The 12,315-nt window shown below is 39.1% G+C and overlaps 1 protein-coding gene across 1 annotated transcript in view; it reads left to right on the top strand.

Annotated features, from left to right (window-relative positions):
* Positions 1–12,315, top strand: part of DCC (DCC netrin 1 receptor) — a 619,636-nt gene that overhangs the window by 301,893 nt on the left and 305,428 nt on the right. The window lies entirely within an intron of this gene.

Genomic DNA, 12,315 nt, shown 5'->3' with positions numbered 1-12,315 from the left:
GCCAGTTAATAAGCGGTTTCCTTTAGACTAGGTTAATACGGAGACAAATGACGATGAAAGTGTCTAGTGATTGATATTTCCTGTTTGTTAATGGGCTGCAGATTGTGAAATGACCTGAAATGCAAGAAACGGGAAAGTGCGAGAGCAAGAATAAGAATGGGTAGGTGTCCTCCCCAAAAAACAGAAAAAATTCTGGACCAGGTTTCTGAGCTGATATGCGTGAAGCAGGAGACAGATGAGAAAAAGTGTGAAGTGAAATTGAAAGTTATTTGTGATAACTGCTGACAGTCAGAGATGGGAAAAGGTATGAGGAGAAAGAAGTTGAAGTTTCTGACCAAAAGTTGTGCAGATTTGCTGAAATCAAATTTCCATCTTTAGAGAGCACGTTAATTTATGTGGAAGTTCACCCTAGGTTTTAGTGATCCACGGCATTCTTACCCTGGACCAGCATGATCTGTGATGTGTGAGTTTTTAGAAACACAATTTTAACTGCCTGGATTTCATGGATTCCTCTAGTTATTGGGTCCTTTCATTTGAGTCATTAGGATGTAAATACTCTCTTCAGTAAATTATACTGTGTTTTCCAGACTTCCCTTTGCAAGTCATTCCACTTATTGCTTCACCCCACTCTCCTCTCCCTTTACAAAAAGTAAATCTTCCCACCCCCAATTTTAAATTTTATTGCCCTGGTTATTATTACTTCTCATTTTCTTACCATCCTCAGTGGTGTTTCCACTCTTTCTCAAGAAAGCACACAGAACACCACGTTACCCAGGGTATGATCGCAGACTAAAATCGACTGTGCCACCCACGTTGACCTCCTTACCCAGGACTCTCCTCACTGGACAAACAACTTTGGTGATGACCCAGGTCTATGCCCTCTGGGAATTCATCATGCCAACTTGAGCAAAACAGTGTTTCCATTCATCACTTTAAATTTTACTAGCTATTAGCCACTATGTAGGTTGAAAAATGGAATGAAACAAGAGTCTAGTTGGAATCCAATGCATTATTCAACCGTAAAACTTTTACAGGTCCCAAATTTCCCATCCCTTATCTTTGCCCAAGAGAATTAGACCCCAGACGAGATAATTTACATATTTGGATTATGACATGATTATGATTATGGAGTGGCAGAGAGGACAGTAGACATTTCCTCTAATTCGTCTTGGTTTTGGTTTGTTTTATTTTCTAGTCATCCTAAAGTGAATTTATTTAAATACAGTATTGTGATCTCTATTCGGACACAACTAAATTCAGAAGAGAACTTTCATAATAACTATATCTTCATGTTTATTACAAAGTAACTACAGAATACCAAATCACATACTAGCAATCTAGAAATGTTTCAGTAAGTGTGGCATCAAACTCAACTCCGTACAGGGAATTTTTTTCTTCTGTCAGAATATTTACTTGTGAATGTAGTGTATCATTTGCTCTTTGCTTTACATAACCGAAGGTGTGAGACTGACGGTTTCCTTCTCATTTGAAGTTAATCAATTTTTGCTTTCTTGAAGGTGAAGGCCACGTTACTTTATATTCTTATGTTGAGATACATTACAGTGAAAGAATCTTTTTGTTGGAATAAATAATTGCTCTGAGTAAAATAGATAAAGGAGGACCTGCTGTAGAGCACAGGGAACTATATTCAATATTTTTTAATAACCTATAACGGAAAAGAATCTGAAAAAGAATATATATAGTATACATAATTCAGAATCACTTTGCTGTACACCTGAAAGTAAAACAACACAACATTATAAATCAACTATATACTTCAACAAAAATTTTAAAAAATAAAAAAAATTGACCTAAGGAGGAAATAACAATAGAAATTCTTAAACACATTGAAATAAAACTTATATACCGATACCACTTCCCCATCTTTTCTCTTACTAATTTCTTTTCTTGGTTAGTTTAATTGATTTGTGATAGCTTTTTGCATACTAGGAAAGTCAGTGTTTTGTAATATTAAAAATACTACCCCAGCTTGTCGTTCGTATTTCAATCTCATTTATTATACTTTTCCTTCAAACGTTTCAGTTTCAATACAGTCATATCTATCAATGTTTTTCTGCATCGGTTGTTTTTCTCATACTTTTAGGACTGCCTCCCCACTTCAGTAGCAGAATATATATATTCCTCTCTGTTTTTTCTTGAGCAGCTTTCACTTTTTTTTTTTTAAACATTTATTTCTGGACACTCTGTTCTGGCCTAGTTTTCTTTCTGATGCTCTTTGCAATAGTGCACAGAAATGTGAAGCGTCTCATCCAGGATCACACGGAGTGAGTCAGTAAGCCACCGAGCCCTGTGTGACCTCGGTGAGCCCTTGTGCTCTCAGCTGCTGTCCCAGCTGCCTCTCATTTGATGGAGATTTATAGATATTCCCATCCTGAGATTATGGAACCTGTCTATGCAAGGACAGTCTAGGTTTTTGCTTAATATAGAAAATGCTGGTGTTTATGAAGGTGGTAAAATAGTCAAGACCGGGCTAGTACCATTTGTTTTCCTCTCTCTTTCCAGACTCTCTTTAACTGAACTCAAAGTACTCAGTGGGCATCAGCTGCTCTATTTTGTGTCTCATGGTCCCCAGTGAAGAAGAGAAATGTTCCTGCAACGTTTGACACTGGAAAAAAATTCAGAGACAGGAGACGCTACAGTTAGGTCGTGTGATCAATAATGACCTTGACACAGAATGCCACTGTTTGGAACCTCCTAATTCCACACTTTTTCTGTATCGTGTCATCTTTAAACCCAGTTATTACCCCTGAACTGGATATTTAGGCTGTTTTGGGGTTCCGAATTCAGTCTCAAATTTGGATGAATCACTTCCAAAGAAAAAAAAAAGTGGGGAAAGATAAATTTAAAAAGTAGAAAAAAGAAGAGAGAAAAGAAATCAGAGATGGGAGTTATTACTGCTTCCTAACCTGTTAGAACTTAGTGGTGACTAGCTTGGGGACTAACCTGTCTGCACCCTAGGTGATATTAGCCCAGCTCCTAACTGCGAGAACTTATCAGCTGTCTCCTAGTTTCAATCCCAGAATTCTTTTCATTTTACCTTAGAAAAAAAAAAAAGTCTTCCTATTGCCTGAGATTAGGTTCTTGTCTCGCACAGGAAAGAATTCAAGAGCGAAGCATAGGGAAGTGAAAGCAGATTATTCGGGGAGATACACACTCCACAGACAGAGTGCTGTCCGTCTCACTCAGAAGGGAGAGCAGCTTAGGAGATACACATTCCATAGGCAGAATGTGGGCCATCTCAAAAAGGTGAGAGGCAGAGAGATGGAGAGATGCGAGGGTGTTTGGTTTAAAGTAAAAGTAGATACACACTCCACAGATAAAGTGTGGGCCGTCTCAGAAGGCAAGAAAGACAGCGACCATGAGGTGCTGTTAGTTTTTATGGGTTTCATATGCATTTCATATGCTAACAAGTAACTGGAGGGTTATTCCAGCTGCTTTGGGGAAAGGGCAGAGATTTCCAGGATTTGGGCCCCTGCCCACTTTTTAAATTTTTATAATCAGCCTAGGAATATACTTTGGCACCTGTGGTTGTGCCATGAGAGTCGAGGTCTGCTGGAAGTCAGATCTTCTGCCACCTTGATTTTAACCAGTTGGTCCTGTCCTCAGTTGCTGCATCATTCCTTGAATGGTTGTGCCCTGCCCCTTCCTTCCTGTCTCAATTCATCACACCTCTTACTTGATGCTGATGAACATGTGAGTAGAGCACAAATAGATATTCTGCTGCAGCTGGAGTAGCCACCAGGACTCGCACTGAAAATTGATATGCTCATTATGGTAGGGGAACACCTACATCTTGCATTTCAGAAGTTCACGTGACCTAGGTGATGTTTTGAATTATTTGATAAGTTTACCGACCATAATTCGAAGTGATATGGGTCTCTCTGTCAAGCAACATATTTAATTTTTTTTTTAATCTAACAAGATTTTTTAAGAGATCCATCTTTTCTGTAGGGATTAAAATTGTCCTATTTAGAGTGACCAAGGAAGCTACTGGCATTTGGTGCACAGTCACGAATTATGATTATCTAATGTGTTTTTATTGCTTAATCAATCATCTCTGATAGTTATGCCTTTTGTTCGCCTACTTAATGCATTTGAAGAATGAGTACTCTGTTCAGGCCAATAAGCTGCTTTTATGGTTTACAGTTTTACTCCAATTTTCTTCGCTGCAGTGCATTAAAAAAAGAGAAAGATGAGCTTACATGAGTAATCACTCAGCTGTGGTTGCAAATTCTTCATGCTCACCATCTTCCTTTCCAGAAAGGGAATGGCAGTAGAATTGGTCCATCTGTGTCTCTCTGTCTGTCTGTCTCTCTCAGCTGTACGTAGGCCTAGAAGGACAAACTAAAAACAGAAACAGGGATCTAAGGACGCATCATTCATACACATTTTGTGCCCCCTGTGGTTCTGGGGTGGCTTCACAGCAGTGATACAAGGTTCTGCTTGTATAAATTTAATTGGAATAAGTAATAATTTATCTTAGCTTTATATCCTCTTGTATTCTTTTTATTCTCATTTCCTTTTAATTTGTTTTGGTGGCTGTACAGTTCAAGGATGAGTAGCTAGTGGTTGGAGCCAAGTGTGCTGCACACTGATGCTTAAAAAACCTCCACGCCCTGCCAGTCCACCCCAGGCTTCAGTCTCTCCTCACACGCCCATGCCATCCTGTCCGTTGGAGACATAGCATTTGATGAATCTGTCATTCTGCCAGTCTAATTCTTAAAGACACTTCAGAACATTGAAAATTGCCCATCTTGGCCATGAGCATTTCTGTGGCCAGTCTTATACAGTGCCCTTAAATAAATAATTTTAAAATTTATTTTAAATCCCATGGACCAAGAGTTATTTTAAATCTGCCATGAGTAGAGCTCACTGAATCATTAAATGTAATTGGAAGGTTTTCTTTCCTTTTCTTTTCTTTTCTCTTCTCTTCTCTTCTCTTCTCTTTTCTTTTTTTTTCTTTTCTTTTCTTTTTTTCCTTTCCTTTCCTTTCCTTTCCTTTCCTTTCCTTTCCTTTGTCACTTGATATCCTGAAACAATAAAAGCAGTTCTTAAAAGCACCTTCATTACTAAGGAGAGTAGCTTAAACCTTTAATTTGCATTATCTTCAACTTACTTTTACTTGAGTTTCATGCTGGAAAAATTCAGTTACTTAGCAGGAAAAATTAAGATGCTCTAGCACTGAATCAATTCTTTTTTTTTTTCCTTAACAGCACAGCCTGTCAGCTATTTTACTTTGATAGCATCTTATTGCCAAAGGAGATTGCACAGAAAAGTGCTGCTTCTCACAGCCTGCCATGCTGATTTGTATCAGCAGTGCTTGTGTCCCTTAGATGTTCTTCATGGCCAGAGAAGAGGACTGCATGGCAGTTGGGGACAAAGCACCATATGGTTGGGATGAGGTGAATGATGATACAGGCATGTGAGGGATGGAAGGAGAGCTGTCACAGCTTGACAGTCTTTATCCCTAGAGAAAGCTCTAGTGACAGGGGAATGATTGAAATGGCACGTTTGGGGTCCCTGGGCATGGAGAAGTGAGACAAACAATGACTAGCAATTCAGTGACAGAAACTCAAGGGACAGGATGGAAACAGAGGGATCTGGGGATTGGACAGGAACGTAGCTCTCCTGAAGTTGGTGAAAGATGCCAGGGAGAGACATTGATGGGAGAGATGATTAAAGATGGCCTCACAAAGCTCTGGAATAGTGACAGATGCAAAGGGTACAATGATTGGTAACAAAACACAGAGAAGGAAAAAAGACCTGAAATGAAGCAGACTGCTGAAGGAATGACATATGGGTTGATTAAAAGGGAAAACAAAGGATGGATTTTTCTCTGCTGCCTGACAAAGGAAATAGGGAGAGATACTGAGGGGACCAAGTCCTGTCCTTATAGGAAGCACTCTTGTCCCCAGTTTACTTGACCTATGAGAGCCCACATACCTCTTCAAGTCTTTCCACTAGAGTTTCTAGACTTCCAGCCAGACAACTTGACATTGGGCCAGCAGAAACAGACTTTCTGCTCCCTTGATCTAAAGATAGACAAAGAAAAACACCATTTGTTGAATACAAAATCACATGCTAGGCACTCAGCATCCCTGAAAATCCATCTCTCGTCATCGCATAACCCTGAATGTTAAGTATTTTGGATCAAATTTTTAAATGTGGAAAATAAGGTTCAGAAGAGCTAAATAACTTCTGAAGTCACGTAGTCACAGAGTGTCAGAGCAGGAATCTAACATTTCCTATATTTAATGACAGTTTTCTACTCAAAGTCATTTGTTTACATAAGTGATGGGTTAGCCACCTCCACAAAATGCCAGGGGCCTTTACTCCCTTTTGGATAACCTCTCTAAAAGGCATTTCCCTTAAAAAAAAAAAGTGAAAATAAAGAAAGCATTGAAAGCATATAATGTATACTTTACGTCTATCGAATGTGCAGCTTTGAGTGTAAAAACTGTCATTCATACATGCGCTGTTTAACCAGTTTGCCGGATGTTATTTTTTTATTCTCATTGCGTCTTTTGAAAAGACTTTAGAACTCTGAGAGATGGAGTTATCTCTGCTGATATGAGAATCCTTTCCAGAATCTGTTTTTCCTCTTATCTGTCTGTGTGGCCACAGGTAATTCTTCTTAGAACACTGCCTTGGCCTGGCGGTTCTCTTTGATGTGTGGTTCTGGGATGAGCTTCAGTCTTCCTGTAATAGACCCCAGGTTCTCATCTGGATGCACAGGTCAGCCCACACCAGCTTTTCAGGCTTCTTTTGTGCTTCTCAACAAGAGCCTTATTTCTCTTAGGAGTATTTCTATATGAGGGTGCCTTCTACATTGTTTGGCACATAGTTTGGATTTTGGAAACCCTTTTCCCTCCCCATTTGATCCGAAATGAAATATTCTTACCCCAAGCCTACATTCCCTGACAACCTCCCAATGATGTCAGTTTTTCTCTCTATCATTTAATTTATTACCAAGGTAATAATCATGAGAATAGCCAGCTTGCAGTGGTAGCTCTGTCTCCTTGCAGCACCTAATCTCAGAGAGCCACGTGCCAGGGTTCTGAAAGGAAATGTATTAGTCAAAGTCTGAACATTGTAATTTCACAAGTTTGCAAAAGCCTTTTATTTAGCTAACAGTGCACAAAGGCGCTGGATGCCTGGGATGTGACTAAATTCACTGTGCTGCATTTGGGGATTCAGGTGGTGAACAGTTCAGACTTGGTTCCTACCCTTACTGATCATCTGCTTTGGTATTAGACAGCAAAAAATCCAACCAGCCCACTGCAATGCCAGGTGGGACATGTCCTGAGTGGGTATTTATTCTTTGTTCTGTGGAAGTTCAGAATTGAGGTGCCTAAGCCAGGTTGGGGGTCAGTGGGGTGACACCTAGGCTGGAATCTTAAGAAGCCCAGGTCAGAGCAGTGAAGCAGTTGGAGGGAGGTGTTCCAGCTCTGGTTACAGAACACGAACAGAGCAGAGGTGACAGCGTGAGGTCTTCATGGAACCCAGCGAGTTCAGCGTGGCGAGCTGAGAGGTAGCAAGGAACCAAGCCTGCAGCTGAAGCCTTTGGAAACTTCTCAAGCCTCGCTTCTCACCCACAGAGACCTTCAACTGGATCTTTTATCAGGCTTACTGCTGCCCAGGACAACTGAGAAAGTAGCCTAGGATGTATGGACCAATACTGGAGGTGACAGGAGATAGGTCCTTGAGGGTGAAGCTGGGGCAGGGAGAATTCCCAAGCTGGCTTTCCTCCCTGGAATTTGGGGAAGATATTAAAACAGGTCTTCCCATCATGCTTTACACATAGTCATCCCTCCATGATTATTGAATGGATTAATCATTAGATCATACATTGATTTACAAAGGAAAATTCATACAAGTATGACCCGATTCTATAGTACTGCTATTATGGATAGTTAATAAAATGATAAATTAAAGAGGCTTCTGGGAACAGATTAGAAATTGTTTTGTGAGAAAGTGTGTTCTGATTTCTAAACAACCACCCTACTGGAAAATTTAGAATGGAACATGTTTCTAAGTAAGAGATGGTCTCAAACTTTGTAATTGTGTTACATGTGTACATCTTAAGTCATCAGCTAAGTTCCCTGATCTCTCAAGACAAAATTCATGGTTTAAAAATACATAATTCTTCACCTCAAGCATAACAATAGGAGGTTGTAGACATTCAATAAATATTAGTTATTTTTAGGTACTAACCTAATAAGTTATTTTATGTGAATATTAAGATTTAACAGGATATTTGTAGAGTTTATTCATTGCTACCTCATATTATTAACTTAAAATGAGAAATAGTTTCAAATCACTATTTTTAAAAATCCACATTTCTTAGACTTACTAAAGTTCTTAATACACTAACTTGAAAGCCATGATTCCTTGAATTTAGAAAATAACATGAACTTAGGAAAAAAAAATGTTAGTCTTTGTCGTTTTCAGTCATGCAAAGCTGAGCTTTTTGGGTAAGTTTGTGAAATTATTTTGTTAAATATAAACTTTAAACCAAAATGTAAATATTATCTACTTCTCCATTTATATAATTAAAAGCAAGAATTTTCTGTCAAGGAAATAATAATGAGAAAAAATGCAAAAGAAAAAGATGTATATGTTTGCCCTTAGCATAGTTAAATATACCTGTCATTTCACTAATGTTCTCTATATTTTATTTTTATCAGATCTTTAAGCTGATAAAGAGATGCAGCAAATAAAACATCTAGGTGATCTGGTGGCTACATTTATAGTATTTTAGTTATCAACATAAGGAGTGACAGGGAATAAGCCTATTGGGTGTTTGATGTTTAATGCAAATTAGATATTTTTGTGTTTTTGTGAATATATCTTATCTTTCATATATGTCTCTTAGGGATTAGAGGTCAGGCACTGTTAATAAGCTCAGAGAAAAATTAATGTGTGTAAGCACTATATATTAAAATTCTAGCAGAAAAAAAGTGATAACTAAAGGGACTGTGGCTTTACAGTAATATTAACCCAATAATATAATTATTACCAATGTTACTGATATGACATCATAAAATTTTTTTTCTTAGTTTTGGATTTCAAAACTTATTCTGTAAATTTACATTATCTTCAGAAATCACCTCCTTTTCCTGGATTTTGCTATGATAAATTTTTTAAAGGAGCTCTTAAAAGAAAAAAAAAGACTATGCTATAGTGTGGCAAATTCGCCCCTTCTCCATGACAACAGATAAAGAAGCTGTAACCATGACAACAGTAATGGGCCAGGGAGATTAGGGCCAGACTGGAGATGAGGCCTCCAAATGCAAAGAAAAGGAGTCCTGATTGGTTCTTTATTGAGATCTTACGGGGAGACAAGTTACTGTTGAGAGAAAGCATGGAGGGTTAGTAAGAACAAAATGACTTCCCCTGTATAAAATAAGAAAGCAATCCTTTGTCAAAAACGTGTCCCTTCCTTTTCTTACAACGACTGCTTAAATTGAGGTAAAGAGCTCTTGATTTATTCTGTTCTGAGCTTTATCTGATAAAGAGTCTAGACTAGCTCTTGGAGAACACACTCTGGAAGCCTGGGGAGGAGAGCGTCTGTGTGGGGTCCCGCTGCCCTCCCCTCGGCAGCCCTGAGTCGGTGGAGACACCGACTTTTTATTTTTATTCAAGTATAGTCAGTTTACAATGTTGTGTTAATTTCTGGTGTACAGCATAGTGATTCATTTATATATATATATATATATATATATATATATATATATATATATTCATATATTCCTTTTCATATTCTTTTTTATTATAGGCCATTAAAAGGTACTGAATATAGTTCCCTGTGCTATACAGTAGGACCATGTTGTTTATCTGTTTTATATATAGAAGTGTATTTTGTATACTCTGTGTGTGTGTGTCTGTATATGTGTGTGTATATATAGTTATATAGTAGTTAGTATCTACAAATCTCAAATCCCAATTCATCCCTCCCCACCCCGCTTCCCTCTTCCAACTCATTTTTCATGTGATACCATCCATAAACAAAGTGCTCTTGGGGGAAAAGGATCTGAAAATTTCTCTCCTGTTCTTTGAAAACTTTTTCTAACTTCTTGAATACTCTTAAAAGATTTTTCCAAGTCACCACTGTTCACATTTTGTTTAAAAAAATCTTCTGTAAAAGAAAATGTATTGAAAGGATCCCATTTTCTTTAAACTGGTTAAGATGTAGAGGTATTAGATTTTGAGAAAACATGCTATCTGTGGTTTCACATTGATGCACTGATAAAGGGGATATTTGTTATTTTTTTAAATGATAAACATTTAACCATTCTCATGTCTATAATTTTTTTTTCATTTCAAAGGATTTTGCCAAATTGACTTCTGAAAAGATTGTACTCTTACAAACTTCAACTGACAGCCTAAGAGGCTGGCCAGCACTAGATAAGAACATTCTTTAAAGTCCTTCTACTCTGATAGATTTTTAAATGGACTTTATTCTGATGGATTTTTTTAAGGTTTTATTTAAATGTACATTTCTTTTATCATTTTTCAGGTTGAACCCTATTTTTAAATAAAGTTTATTGATATTTGGACATTCTTTTTACTTTATAGATATTAACTGTGTCTCTTAGATATTTCACAAATACTGTGAGTCAGTCTTTCCAGAGGAAACACATGTAAACTAAGTTAAGAGGAAAGTAGGAGTTAAGTGATGAGATGGGCTTGTTAAAATGGGAGCTGTCTGTGCAAAGGCCCTGGGGAATTGCAAGTGGTTCAGCATAGAGAGAGCATGTTCAGTGTATAGGCATCAAAAAGTTAGGGAGCATCTCTGTGAGTCCCATGAGAATAATGGCCTCATCTCCTCTGTACTTAGAAGGAGGGCTGGCACAGGGTAGGTGCTCTGTGAGTGTTTACTGAATGGGTAGAGCTAATGAATGCTGCTTACTGTGGACACATGCAAGCCTCTGCTCAGAGATGTTATTTTTCTGGTAACAACACACTAGGTTATTGTGCAGTGAAGTTAATGCCCCAGGGATTACCCTCAACCTTTGGTGGAGAAAGAGTGGGTAGATAAATCCACCAGTGTGGTCCCCTCGTGGACGGATATCTCAGAGGCATGTGCTACGTTGACTCCCAGAATCCCCAGTGAGGTTGCCCTTTGTTACCCTCAGTTATAACCAGCCAGAAAAACTCACTCTTTCTAGCCTTCACTCCCTGCCCTGTTCCACTTCCCGACACCCCACTGGTCTTTCCTGGGATCACCTTCCAAAAAAGTATTTGCACTTAAATCCACTTCTTAGGGCCTCTTTGTGGGGGAAGCCAAACCAAGAAAAATGATAAACAGGAACAAGGCCACCATGCAGATTGAAAAGTCTGCAGTTTCTCCGAGGCAAAGAGTAGGGGCAGAGGCTCTTAGACAGCAGAGGGACATGAGCAGATGTGTCTTTTTACATGGCTATTCTGGATGCTGGACTGTGAATACACTGGAGGAAGGAGAGTGGAAGGAAAGCAAGAAGCTGGAAGACAGTAGTGGCAGTTCTGGTGAGAGAGAATGACTGTGTGCATAGGAGTGTGGCTGGGGAGATAAAATAGCGTGGACTTGCCAGATGTCCAGGAAGGGCTGAGTGAGGGCGAGTCAGGAAGAGTGGACCCATTTGGGGGGGTTCTAGGCTGTACGCTTGAGAGGAAAGTATAGACACAACCGAGTTAAGCAGCCCAGGAGAAGAAGCAGGCTCAGGGAGCCATTGAGGGGCAAGGGGAGGATACATGGACTTCAGTGTGCTAGCTTGAGCTGTCCATGGTGTGCAGGAGTAAAGGTCTTTGCCAAGAGGCTTCATATCATCCCTATTTTTGAGGTGCTTCCTATCCAGGCATCAGTCCCCTCCCCTCATCTTACTACTCTGCCATCAAAGATTGGCTAACTTGCTTCTAGTCTTCTGTTTATTTCAAATACTGTGCTGATCAAGAAAGCCAGGGGAAATGGGATCTACAAAGAAGTTGGCTGACAATCTTTGGGGCAAGAAATAACTTTGAAAGTCGTTTGCAGTTCTCTAAAACCTCTGTTTCTCTTTAGAACTGGTGTATATTGTAAATCGATAGTTTCTGGAATCACTGGAAAGTGAGATATCCCCCCCAACCCAAATGGATTTTCCAGCTAACAGGAGTTAGGTTCCTGGCAGGAACGCTCACTCAGCCAGCCCCTAGAGAAAGTAAATGCAAGAGTGGAGACTGACTTTGACAAAAACTGGAGAAAATGGCCCACGCAAGCCAGTTTGAAGATTAAATGTAGACAAATGGATTCTTGTGATTTGGGGCTAGGAATCACCT

Source organism: Vicugna pacos, chromosome 30 (genome assembly GCF_048564905.1).
Source record: "Vicugna pacos chromosome 30, VicPac4, whole genome shotgun sequence".
NCBI classification, from domain to species: domain Eukaryota; kingdom Metazoa; phylum Chordata; class Mammalia; order Artiodactyla; family Camelidae; genus Vicugna; species Vicugna pacos.
Note: the sequence above shows the minus strand (reverse complement) of the source record. Positions and strands in the feature narration are given on the sequence as shown.